We start from the raw sequence: 12379 nt of genomic DNA, 5'->3' as shown, positions 1-12379 counted from the left end.
AACACAAAGGACTAAAACCCTCTTGAGAGCAACCATTGCTGGGCAATGTAAAGTTCTTAATATTCTTATTCTTATCTAAGGATTTACAAGCCCTACACAGATTTAATATTTGTTCTGTTTTCCTCTTCTCCTAAGAAAATTAACTATAAAGAGAATTTAATAAAATCCCATATGTAGATTGAAAGCACAACATGCATAAAACCATATGATAAAACAGTATATAATAAAACATTAAATCACTCCTCCAAATTATCTCTATGTCTAAAATATCACCTTTCTCAATATAGAGAATATAATAGTTAATCAAATCCTATTAAAGAAAATGTTCCTACTGTGTGGGTAACTTATTGGGCTACTCCTAACTTCATTTTCTATTTAGATATATGATATATAACCAACTCAATGACTTCATTGTAAGGGAATAGATGTGTAGATGTATAGCAAGTTGAATGAACCTTTGAATGAAAATTTCTGATTAGTGTCCACCCCTACCATTAAAACCTTTTTATGTAACACTATAGAAGTTAAAATAGAGGATCACGTTTGACAGAAATAGGAAAAAGTACAAGTTCTACTTTGAATTTTTCTAATTATATGAAGAAACGCTCAAGCAGAAAAGAAACTATGGAAAATGCCAATTCAGCTATATGGAAGGCTATTAAGAATTCTTCATTAGAAAAAGAAGACCAAAGTTTTTGTACATGCCAAGAAAAAAAATGCTTAGAAAAATCCTCCAGGGACAAATTATGAACTCGCTGAGAAAGAACTTTAAAAAGATGTAAGTATCCCTTCTGTCCATTCTGACTTTAGATCATGGACGGCTGCAGATCATTTCCATAAATATGCCCACCAGAAATTTCTATAAAAAGAATTCCAGAGTTAGAGTCTACTTGTGAAAAAGCTGCTGCCCTATCCAGAATAAACCCACCTTCTGACCCCTATACCCTTCCATAAGTCTTTCCTTGAAGAGAAGGTGAAAGGAGGCTTATCTTGGACTAGAGGTTTTGAAACAGAATGATCAGATCTGTGTTTTATACAAATTTCATGTGCCCCTGCGCCCCCCAAAATAACTTGAGCTCTCTTGACTATTTGCCTAAAGGAACAGATGGCACCTCAACTTATTTGCTTTAAACAGCTCCCTGGTATCAAGTAGGTTAAAAAATATCTGCATCTATTGTTCATGAAAGTTTATGGCCTCACATACACATACAAAAAGTAGAGCATCTGAGAAAACATATATATCCCTATTGAATGAAGACATTTGGAATAATTCTTTACTGAAGACATTGAACATACAAAGGACTGAAGTTCTAGCTCAGCTGAACAACGCACTGGACATGCTCCAAGGTCACAGCTCTCCACAGACAATAGAGGCCCACAGCACATGACTCAGGAGATCCGTTTTAGAAGTAGGAGCTGTCGGCTCGAGCTTTGCAAAGCATTAAAACCCAAGCAACTGTTCTGTGATGATAACATTGTTCTTAACCACTTGGCACCAGGAGTCACACTGGAAACCACTGACAGCAATAAAAAGCAGACAGTGGAAATGGGATTCCCATTCTCCCACATTTTGACATGATCTTATGCTATCTTGCTCTCAGCGTACAGCTAGATCTTTTTAAGTAAGTAGGAAGCCCACAGGCATGGGGAGGAAATCGTGATGATGCATTGAGAAAAATTGGAAAGTATCCTCGTCTCAACTCTAAGTAGAAGTTTTCTGCTTCAGTCACACAAACAAGCAGCTATACCACCACCCTGCCATTGTGTGTTCTGATGTTTTAAAAGAGCCATGTAAAAAAACAAATTTTAATGCCAGCTTCATAATGCGTAGCAAATTGATGATAGAGATCGAATCAAAACAGGCTTAATTTGCAGGAGATTTAAAGCAGACATAAATTAAAATCAAGTATATCAATGCAAACGATATTGATGTTGCATCAAATAATATATAGAGATTCCTAAACTTCTAAAACAAAAAGTGGGATTGGGCCCAGATTGTGTAAGTCAGAAAGTATACACAGATCTCTATGAGGGGTTAGTTCTACACATATATGTATGTAATTGCAAATATAAAAGCCTTCCTCCCTAACTCTGGTGCTGGAAGTCATTCTGTAAAAGGTATAATCTAATGTGCAAATGTCTTTCATAGGAAAACGCATTAATTTAATTGTATGATAAGCTTGTAAATGACATTTTTGTGGTTTTTCTTTTTTTTTTTTTTTTTGGAGGAGAATTTGATGGTGAAGAGAAGGAAGAAAATAAAGAGGGGAACAGGTGACACAGTGTAAAAGGGGGTGGAGGATGCTGAAAATAAACACAGCCTGTTTCACAACTTGGCAAGGATTGATTTTACCTCAAAAAATTCTTCAAAAACACAGGAACATACCGAGGTCTCCAATCTTCTCAGTGTTTATGAATGTTATTAAATACATTAGAACAAAATATGTTTCCAACATATAACAATAAAAACATAGATAATGCACAAAGTGTAATTTTTTTTTTTTTTTTTGTAGAGACAGAGTCTCACTTTTTCACCCTCAGTAGAGTGCAGTGGAGTCGCTCCAGCAACGTCCAACTCCTGGGCTTAGGCGATTCTTCTGCCTCAGCCTCCCAAGTAGCTGGGACTACAGGCGTCCACCACAATGCCCGGCTATTTTTTGTTGCAGTTTGGCCGGGGCTGGGTTTGAACCCGCCACCCTCGGTATATGGGGCTGGTGCCCTACTCACTGAGCCACAGGCACCTCCCCACAAAGTGTAATTTTGCCAGCCCTGTTTAGGCTTTTGACAAAAAGCAACTTCCAAGTTTAAGAAGATGAGGTAGCTCCAAGAACATTAAGGGGCAGAATCAACAATACTGTCAATTTTTCTGAGTGGTGATAAGTGGTCATGAAAGAAACGTGTACTTTTTACATTCAACCAGTGATGTCAGTTGTGTCGGTGAGAACGCTCACATACTTGGTAAGTAACAAAAACAAGGCTGAAAGGAGAGGGGCTCTCCCATGCGAGATAATTTGGTTTAAGCTCAGAGACAGAGAGAGGGTAACACGGTCCCAGGGAACGTCAGGAAGTGACCAGTGCTGTCCTCCTACAGCCACGAATGGACGAGTCACATTTGCCGAATCTCCCAAATTGCTTGTGTTCTTTTTTTCAATTATCTAAAGAAGTATTTGTGAACTCTGGGCAATACTGAAAAATAACTTCTCTACTGATGGCCTGCTGTGTATCAGGCACAGTGTTAGGCATGTCACGTGGATTACTTATTTAACAAACATATAATGAGATGTCCATGTTCTGATACCCAGAAACTATTAGTTTGTTGGCTTCACATGACAAAGGAGAGTTAGGTTGTACAGGTTGCTAAGCAGCTGGCCTTGAGACGGGGGATTCTCCTGGATTATCTGGGTGGGCCACATGTCATCACAAGGGTCCTGAAAGTGGGAAAGGGAAGCACAGAGTGAGAGATTCGAAGATGCTGTGCTGCTTGCTCTGAAAGTGAGGAAGGAGCTAGGGGGCTGAGGAATGCCAGTGGCCTCCAGAGCCAGAAAAGGCCTCCTTGGGATTCCTCCAGGAGCCTCCAGAAGCAAGACAGCCCTGCTGACTCCGATTCAGCTGATTAATACCCCTTCAGACGTCTCACCTTTGTAACTGTAAGAAAAGACAGTTGTGTTGTTTTAAGCCGCGGTTTGGGATGATTTGCTGGAGCCAACAGTAGGAAACTACTATAGTAAGTGTTCCACTATTTCATTTAATCTGTACAAAGTTCTATGCATTTATTATCATTGTTATTTTACTGGTAAAGGGACTGAGTCATAGAGGGTTCAGTTAACTTGCCCAAATTTACCCCCAGCCAGTGGCTACATGAACCAGATTTCAAAACAGAATCTAATTCCAAAGTCTACCCACTTAATTACAACAAATTTTCTTTCATGAGTTGATATTACCATAAACTCAGTATTCCAACTCCCCACCAGGCATTCATTCCCAGAGAAAGTTCGATCACTAGGACTTTACTCTGTATCTGCTCTCGAGGTAGCTCGTGCAGACCACGGCCCTTCCAGCTCAGAATGAATGAGCACATGGTAGAAAGCAGTCCAACGTGACCAAAGGCAGAGGAGGATGAGGAGTGTTATACAGAGAGCTGAGAGCAGTGAAGCAGGGAGCCGTCTGACAGCTGCTGGTGCCAGGCAGACTGGCCTCTGCGGCCCATCAGACTCCCTGAATGACAGCAGAGCTTTCCGTCATGATTCCTACTAGTACAGCCCACTGACCCCATTTTTCAGTGTTGGCAAAGTCAAATAAAACATAGCGTTTCCAGTGACTCATTGGGCAGAGACGATTTGACATCTGGACTGACCCCTGCTGGCTAGATCCTTCTGCTAAAGAGCACTAATATATCCTGCACGTGTGCTATTAATCATTTAAGGTACTACTGTTTTCCTTTCAGATTTATAGTGGGTTTCGTGGAAATAACCATTGACTAAAACCCCATCCTCAGTATGAGTCCACTGGGCTGTCCCCACTGCAAGTCTCAAGTTTCACTCCTCCCCCGTCAATCCTCCATCACCTAAGAGACCTGTCAAGATTAGAATTTATGTTGAAATTCTGCAACTTGTAAAATTAAGTATTGTGACTGAATTTAGGTAATCTCCAAGAAGTAAGAGATTCCTTTAAGAGGCTCTCTGTTTGTCTGGTAATGACTTTGACTGAAAGCTTAAAATCCTGGGTTTGAATTTCTTCTGTGAGTGCTCCCTGCACATTCAAAGGAAGGCAACCACCCCCGGCCACAGTGCTGTCAGCCATCATCACTGCTGCCAATGCACTTGATCATTAGGAACTTTAACAGAATTAATAGCAGGTGAAATTGCACCATGGACCACTAATATTCTGTTACAAATTCACGCAGAACTCAGCACTGCATCAGAATTCAAGTACACAATCAAGCCAGTTCCCAAACCTCATCTTTGAAGGTCTGTTTCCCGAGACCACTTCTGGTATCAGTTTTGTGTTGGTTAGGAAACAGTCAGGACACAGAACCCACAAGACTTAGTAACACAGAATTTAATGTGAAAAAATTACTAATGATATATTAAAAATCTAAAAGAGCAAAAGGGAATTTTAAGGAATCCTGGGGAGAGTGATTCCTTAAGAGGAAGAGCAGCTACCACCTCCATCCCCTGGGGGAAAAGAATAGTTTGTAATGAAGAAATTGAACGCTTGGAGGAGGACGCCATGGACCAGGAACTCAGATAGCTGAGGAGGGGGCACAGCTTAGCTGGCACTGGCGCCTTTGAGTGGTCATAATAAGGCTGGTTCTGCAAGTGCTAAAAAAACTACAATCTGGTATCAACCACCGTGACAGGAAGACGCTGCCTCTGCTGCTGGGAGCAGAACACCGCACAGTGAGTGCTCTGCCCCCACCCCTACCCCCAGCCTCACAGGCTCCTCCCAGTAGCTCCTCTTAGCAGACCCAGACAGGGAACCAGCCAACCTGCAAAGCAGAAGGGCGATCTCCAGTGCCCCAGCTCCAGCAGGGAGGCAGTTGCTACATAACCAGCACATGGCATGTTTGTCCATTCCTTCATTCACCAACTACTCCGTGAATGCCTACAACTTACAAGGCCTTTGCAAGCGCTGAACAAAACAGCCAAGTCCCTGCTTTCCTGGAGCTGACATTTTGTTAGGGAAGACAGATAATAAGCAAGTAGACAAATAAATATTTGACATTTCAATTGGTAAATAATGCAATGAGGAGACCAGCTAAGAGATAGGGAGAAACCAGGCCAGCAGCAGGGTAAACAGACAAAGCACGGGCGTGGAGCCCTGCCTCCCCAACGCGGTGCTCTTAGGCAAGTCACTCGAACTCTCTGCACCGTGGTAGCTTTCTTTATGTGTCAGGCGGAGACAACAATGACCATAAAAAGATCAGTCTCACGAAATTCCTGTAAAGATTAAAAAGTGGACATCTATAAAGTGCTGACCACAATATACAGCAAATTCTAGGTGGCATATTGTGAAATATTGGCATAGTTAACGCAAGGGCTACAAAAAGTCTAGGCTGTCAGGAGGAGGGTGTAGTGATACGAAAGGAAGGGAGACGAGGTGTGGAAACAGTAAGAAGAAACAAGGACACTGGCCTGGTCTTCAGGCCGGGGGGATGCAGGAGAGATGCAGCCATCCTGGAGGGAGAGCCAGGATTAAGTGAGATTAAAGGCGTGACAGCCACGTCCAGTGCTGTAAACGGTGACCGGAGCAGTTTAGAGACAGAAAACACAGAGGTGTGAGAGACGTATTTACCACTTGTTACCTCACTTTCACTAAAAGTAAAAACACTGATAATAGAATGATAATGGCTTCCTGATGGCAAAAACACCAAAACATGGCTCGGCGCCTGTGGCTCAAGCGGCTAAGGCGCCAGCCACATACACCTAAGGTGGCGGGTTCGAATCCCCAGCCTGGGCCCGCCAAACAACAATGATGGCTGCAACCAAAAAATGGCCAGGCGTTGTGGAGGGCGCCTGTGGTCCCAGCTACTTGGGAGGCTGAGGCAGGAGACTCGCTTGAGCCCAGGAGTTAGAGGTTGCTGTGAGCGTGATGCCATGGCACTCTACCCAGGGGGATAGCTTGAGGCTCCGTCTCAAAAAAAAAAAAAAAACACCAAAACATTTCTACAAATATAATATAAACAAATATAATGTCTATAACATCACCCTGTTCACAAAATATTTTCACTCCTGCTCTCTTTTTTGTTACTTTTTAGACCAACAGAATCAGGATTAGTCTCCCAGAGTGACACAGGATCCAGTCTCTCACGCTACCAATTTGAATAGTGCAGAAGGGTCAAGTAAAAATGACTTACTTCAGGGCACACAGATTCACAGTTTGTTAGTGGCAGAGGGAGGGCTAAATTCTGGTTTCCCGGACACTGGGTCCAATATTCTCTTACAGATGCCTCAAGATTTTTGGAGAAGTTATACAGGAAAGAAAAGTAACCTGGAATCAAAACCGATATAGGAAAAGAAATAGTGTAGGGAGGACATCGTTTGCAAATGCAACTGACTACACGTACAGAGAGATAAAAGTGGGTCATTGATGTATTTACTTGTTACGTATAACACACACATATTCTCAAAAGATATAGCTTAAAAGAATTTAATTTCCACAGCGTCCAACCTGTCATCTCTACCCATGCAAATTAACGTGTAAATACCTTGACGATAGCAACCCTATTTTCCAAGTCTTGGTATTCCTTCCAACCCAGCAAAAAGCTAGGCCCATATAGTGACTCAGTAACTTCCATTTGACTACTTGTAATACTTTGCAAAATATTCACCTTTGAATACATAAATTATTTTTAAACTTTTTTGTTGGTTTAGCAAAAATAGCATCTTGAGTTCTTCTAAAGCATTCTACTAATGTCTTGACTTTCCTCCTCAATTTCAACTCTAAAGAGTGTGCTATTTTATTTAGAAAACATTTGTTTTATTCAGCTAATCATTTTAAAGCAAAATTTACAAGTCAAAATTATGATTTAGATTAATATAAAGTAACACATTTGAAGTTATGAAGCTTTGTTTCATGAAAAATTTAGCATCAAAGGTTATTCTACATGAAATGCCACATAAAGCAATTCAGCAGACTTGAAAAGCAAGAAAGGGGAGGGAATTTGTGCAAAGAACTACACAGGAATGGAACACTTCTAGTTTCTATGGTAACCAACATAAATGAATACCTTTTTGGAAAATGGACTAGCAAAGTCAGTGAGATGTAAAATCTATGAACAGAAAAACCAAAGACCCCGTCCAATCCTATGGTATAGCAAGAAGTCCACAGTGTTCCCTAAATGGAATTATAATTAAAAAAAAAAAAACTCTATCACTAACAGGTCTGTTGGATATATTCCCACTACACAAACATTTATCAATAATCAGAAATGACTTTTTTATTGCTTGCTGGACTGTTCATTATTACTCTAGTGGAGAAGCCAGTGAGACCATGATTCTCCAACAATCCCTTCTTCCCAACAGCATGTGTAAGCTGACTTCAGAGACCAGGAAAGTAACTCATTAAAAATTAATCAAAATGTCAATAATGATACAAACCCCCCAAAAGCAGAAATATGTATATCCTTTGTTTTTCTCTTACCTAGGCAAGTACACAAATCCCCATTGTTATAAAGACTATAATAAATATAGTTTTCAGCTTTATGGATGGAGAAGAGAGAGTACTATGTGAAGTTATTTTCAAGGACAAGTAAAATCATTGTCCAGGGGCCCCGTTGCTTTTCTAACTAACGCACGCTCAGCCTACTCAATGTAAAAGTCAAGATTATACAACAAATATTCGTTTAAACATATCCCACTTTATTCCCAAAGTGAATGATGGCTGAAGTAAGGCGTTTATCTGAAGGATCTTCCTGTAATCATCCAAAATTTATGCTAATGAAGAGAGCTGAACAATGGTTTCAACATTTCATGTAAATTTGTCATGAATAGGAGAAAACTTCACAGTGTAAAATGCAAAATACCTTTATTTAATACTTGTATTATTAATGTCACAAAGTTATCTAGAAATCAGTCATTTGGTGTCTGTGAGCATATTGAGTTTGAATTTCAACATGCCAATTTTCTCACCCCATCTGTCTATTCCATTGCTTTAAAGGAAGGGATTATAGCTAACTGCCGAGTGTCTGTATGTCACCCCTGATTGATGAACGATGCCGCTGCCGCCCTCAGCCTCAGATTATTCTATTCCTACGGCATATACAGAACCTCTGTTAGCCCAGAACACATACGACGTTATCGGAGTTTCTAAATACGTAAATGTTAATTATTTGTCTTATTCTAAAATGATGCTACTGATAGAGATAACGTGTGGATCAAAGTCTAAACAATTGGTCTTTCCATAAAGCTCTTTTTTTATTATCAATTATTCATTCAGAAACTCTACAGGAGGCGATGGAAATGCAAAGATGAGTAAGATGCCCTGCTGTCCACAATATCACCAGCTCCCAAGAGAAAAAAACACTATCAAAATGCCATGGTTGCAAAATTCAATAATCATTCAAGAGAAAAATCCAAATCAAAACATGTTTTCAAAATTTATCTTTTAATGTCCACTCCTTTGCTTTGAAATATTTTCACATTTGAAATTCCTAATTTTGCCAAAGCAGTATTTGTAGGAAATTGACACTGATAATCTGAAAGGTTATCATGAGAGCTATGTTTAGGACTGTTAAAAGAAAAACTTTAGACAAATTAAATACCTAGAGCAGAGTTTATATGAGCAAAGCATGATTATGAATCAGGCTGCAGCCTGAACCATCAGAGGACCAGAGAGCTCCGCCCACAGTGTGGGCAGGCAGTGTTTATCTACAGAAAAAGGAAGTAATGTACACAATTTGATTACTGCTCCACATTTGCCTTATTTGGGCCCAGTGTGATGAGGCGCTTGCTTTACATGAGCATGGTCTGATTGGTTGGCAGCCTGTGATTGGTGAACTTCAGCCTCTATGATTGGCTAAGATTCAGTTACTTGTTACAAAAATATATTGAGTTAGGTTGAAGTTTGTTTGCATACTAAGCTTGGTTGCAGTTTACTACTTAGGGAGGCAGCTTTAAGCCAAATTTACTTTAACAGGACAATTTCAAATACATGAAATTGCCTTTCATGAAGTTTTTTGTTGTGGTGGTTGTTGTTGTGGTTGTTATTTTTGAGACCAAATCTCTGTCACCCAGGCTAGAGTGCCCTGGCCTCAGCCTAGCTCACAACCACCTCAAACTTCTGGGTTCAATCAATCCTCCTGCCTCAGCCTTCCAGAGGGGTAGGATTACAGGCATGAGCAATGGCACCAGCATGAAGTATTTTTTATATTCCATTATTTTAGTAAACTCTGTTTTTCACACATATGTAATAGTAATCTTTTTAATATTATTTTATAGCTTTGGGGGTACAGACAGTTTTTCGTTACATAGATAAGTTATATAGTGAAATAGTCTAGACTTTTGGCATACCCATCACCTGAATAGTGTACTCTGTACTCAGTAGGCAAATGTTCTCCCCTCACCTCCCTCTCCCCTTCTCCTTCTGAGTCCATAATGTCTCTCTGTAGGGTCAGCATACCCATTGCTTAGCTCCTACTTATAAGTGAAAACATGCAGTGTTTGGGGTTTACTTCCTGCATTGCTTCACTTAGGATAATGGCCTCCAGTTCATCCAAATTGCTGCAAAAGACATTTCATTCCTTTTCACGGCTCTGTAGTATTTCATACGTGTGTCTATGTGTGTGTGTACACCACATTTTCTTTATCCACTCATCAGCTGATGAGCACTGAGGGTAAATCCACGTCTTTGCCATTGTGAATTGTGCCACAATTAACATATGCGTGCAGGTGTCTTTTTTATAAAATGACTTCTCTTCCTTTGGGTAGATATCCAGTAATGGTCTTTCTGGAACAAATGGTAGGTCTACTTTGGGTGCTTTCAGAAATTTCCACGCTGATTTCCATAGTGGTTGTACTAATTTACATTCCCACCAACAATGTATAAGCCTTTCTGTGAGCCTTTTCACAGAAAAGGCAGTTCTCTCTGCCTAGAGAACTTTATTAAAATATTGTTATGAATAAATTTCAAATAATTGAAAAATTATTGATATAATTTTATATCAATAATTATAATTATTATAATAATATCAATAATTACAATTTTTATAATTGATATAAAAATGATCATTGATGTATGTTAAGATACAGAAAACGTATCCTTTTCTGCAATAAATACAACATAAAGTATATTGGGGGAAAAAACTTTGACTTATATGATCATATACAATTCTAGTGTTTTGACGATGCCATTACTTGCTTTGTTACATCATGGAAAAGTATAGAAGTTTCTGGAAGGCACAGAAGCCCTATCCACACTGGGCACCTACAGAGTACACCAGCATTAAGCCATTTCCCTCTATACAAAACTGACTATCAGACCAAAAATACTAATTCCATCTGTCCAATCTCCCTTGCAGGCAAGTCTCCCAACCACGTACAGTAAAGACAATTAGTCTGAAGCTGAATGTCATGAAATTATCAGAGCGCTTTCCCAATTCTCACTGTGTTTGGGCAACATATTCAAAATATGTAAGAAGCAGTTTTTGATGGGCTTTTTCTTCTTAAATATGTAAATACTGAGAAAAAAGAATGAAAATGTCTATGTTACCAATTTCCTCAAGGCTATGGAGATACTATTAAAAGACTTGTAGGCATTAAGTTTGGTTTAGAGATTGTGACCATCTTGCCAGTATACAATCTGTCCATTTTTCTATAGAGTTGTTCGTATGGTTTCTTTTTTCTATGTTAATCAGTATATCTCTATGCACTGGGCTCAGGTGGAGAATTTGAAGATAGCCTTTCAACTCTGCTATAGTTCTCCACATATGTGTATTCACAATTTCTGATGCCCTTTATTCTTTTCTTGAGCTATATTTCCATCTGCTATCACTGTACTTCTGCCTAAGGACTCCTTTTAACATTTCTTCCAATGCATGTGTGTTCACAGTGAGTTCTTTCAGCCTTTGGTGTAGCCTGATTGCCTCAAGACAATATACTCAGGGAGCCATGGAGTTTGCCTTTTCCCTTTTTACTATTTTTTTCCCTTTTCTCAGGAATCTGTCCTGTATTGCCTATTGTTAAATATCTAAAAACAGTTGTTTTATGTATTTCTTTTTTTTTTTTTTTTGAGAGAGAGCCTCAAGCTGTCACCCTGGGTAGAGTGCTGTGGCATCACAGCTCATAGCAACCTCCAACTCCTGGGCTCAAGCAATTCTCCTGCCTCTGCCTTCCACGCTGCTAGGACTACATTGTGCCTGCCACAATGCCTGGCTATTTTTTGGTTACACCTGTCATTGTTTGGCGGGGCCAGGTTGGATTTGAACCCACCAGTTCAGGTGTATGTGGTTGGCGCCTTAGCTGCTTGAGGCACAGGTGCCGAGCCAGATGTATGTACTTTTGTTATTATTTTGTTGTTGCTGTTCTTGTTGTTGCTGTTGAAGCAGAAAGATAAATCCAGTCCCTATTAATCCATCATGGCTAAATGCAGATATCTTACTCCTTTAGAGGCAAAAACATGTCTAACTTTCTTTTCTTTCCAGCTTTACTGAGGTATAACTACAAACAAAAAACATACATTTTATACATGTATACAATATAATATGTATATTATTTTATATATAATAAATATATAATATAAATATAATATATAATTATAAGTATATAACAAAAAACATACATTTTATATATGTATACAATATACACATATGTATGTATACATATATAAAATGTATGTATATATAATGTATGTTTTTACATTTATACATATATAAAATGTATAT

Source organism: Otolemur garnettii, unplaced genomic scaffold (genome assembly GCF_000181295.1).
Source record: "Otolemur garnettii isolate 467f Iridium unplaced genomic scaffold, OtoGar3 scaffold00054, whole genome shotgun sequence".
NCBI classification, from domain to species: domain Eukaryota; kingdom Metazoa; phylum Chordata; class Mammalia; order Primates; family Galagidae; genus Otolemur; species Otolemur garnettii.
Note: the sequence above shows the minus strand (reverse complement) of the source record.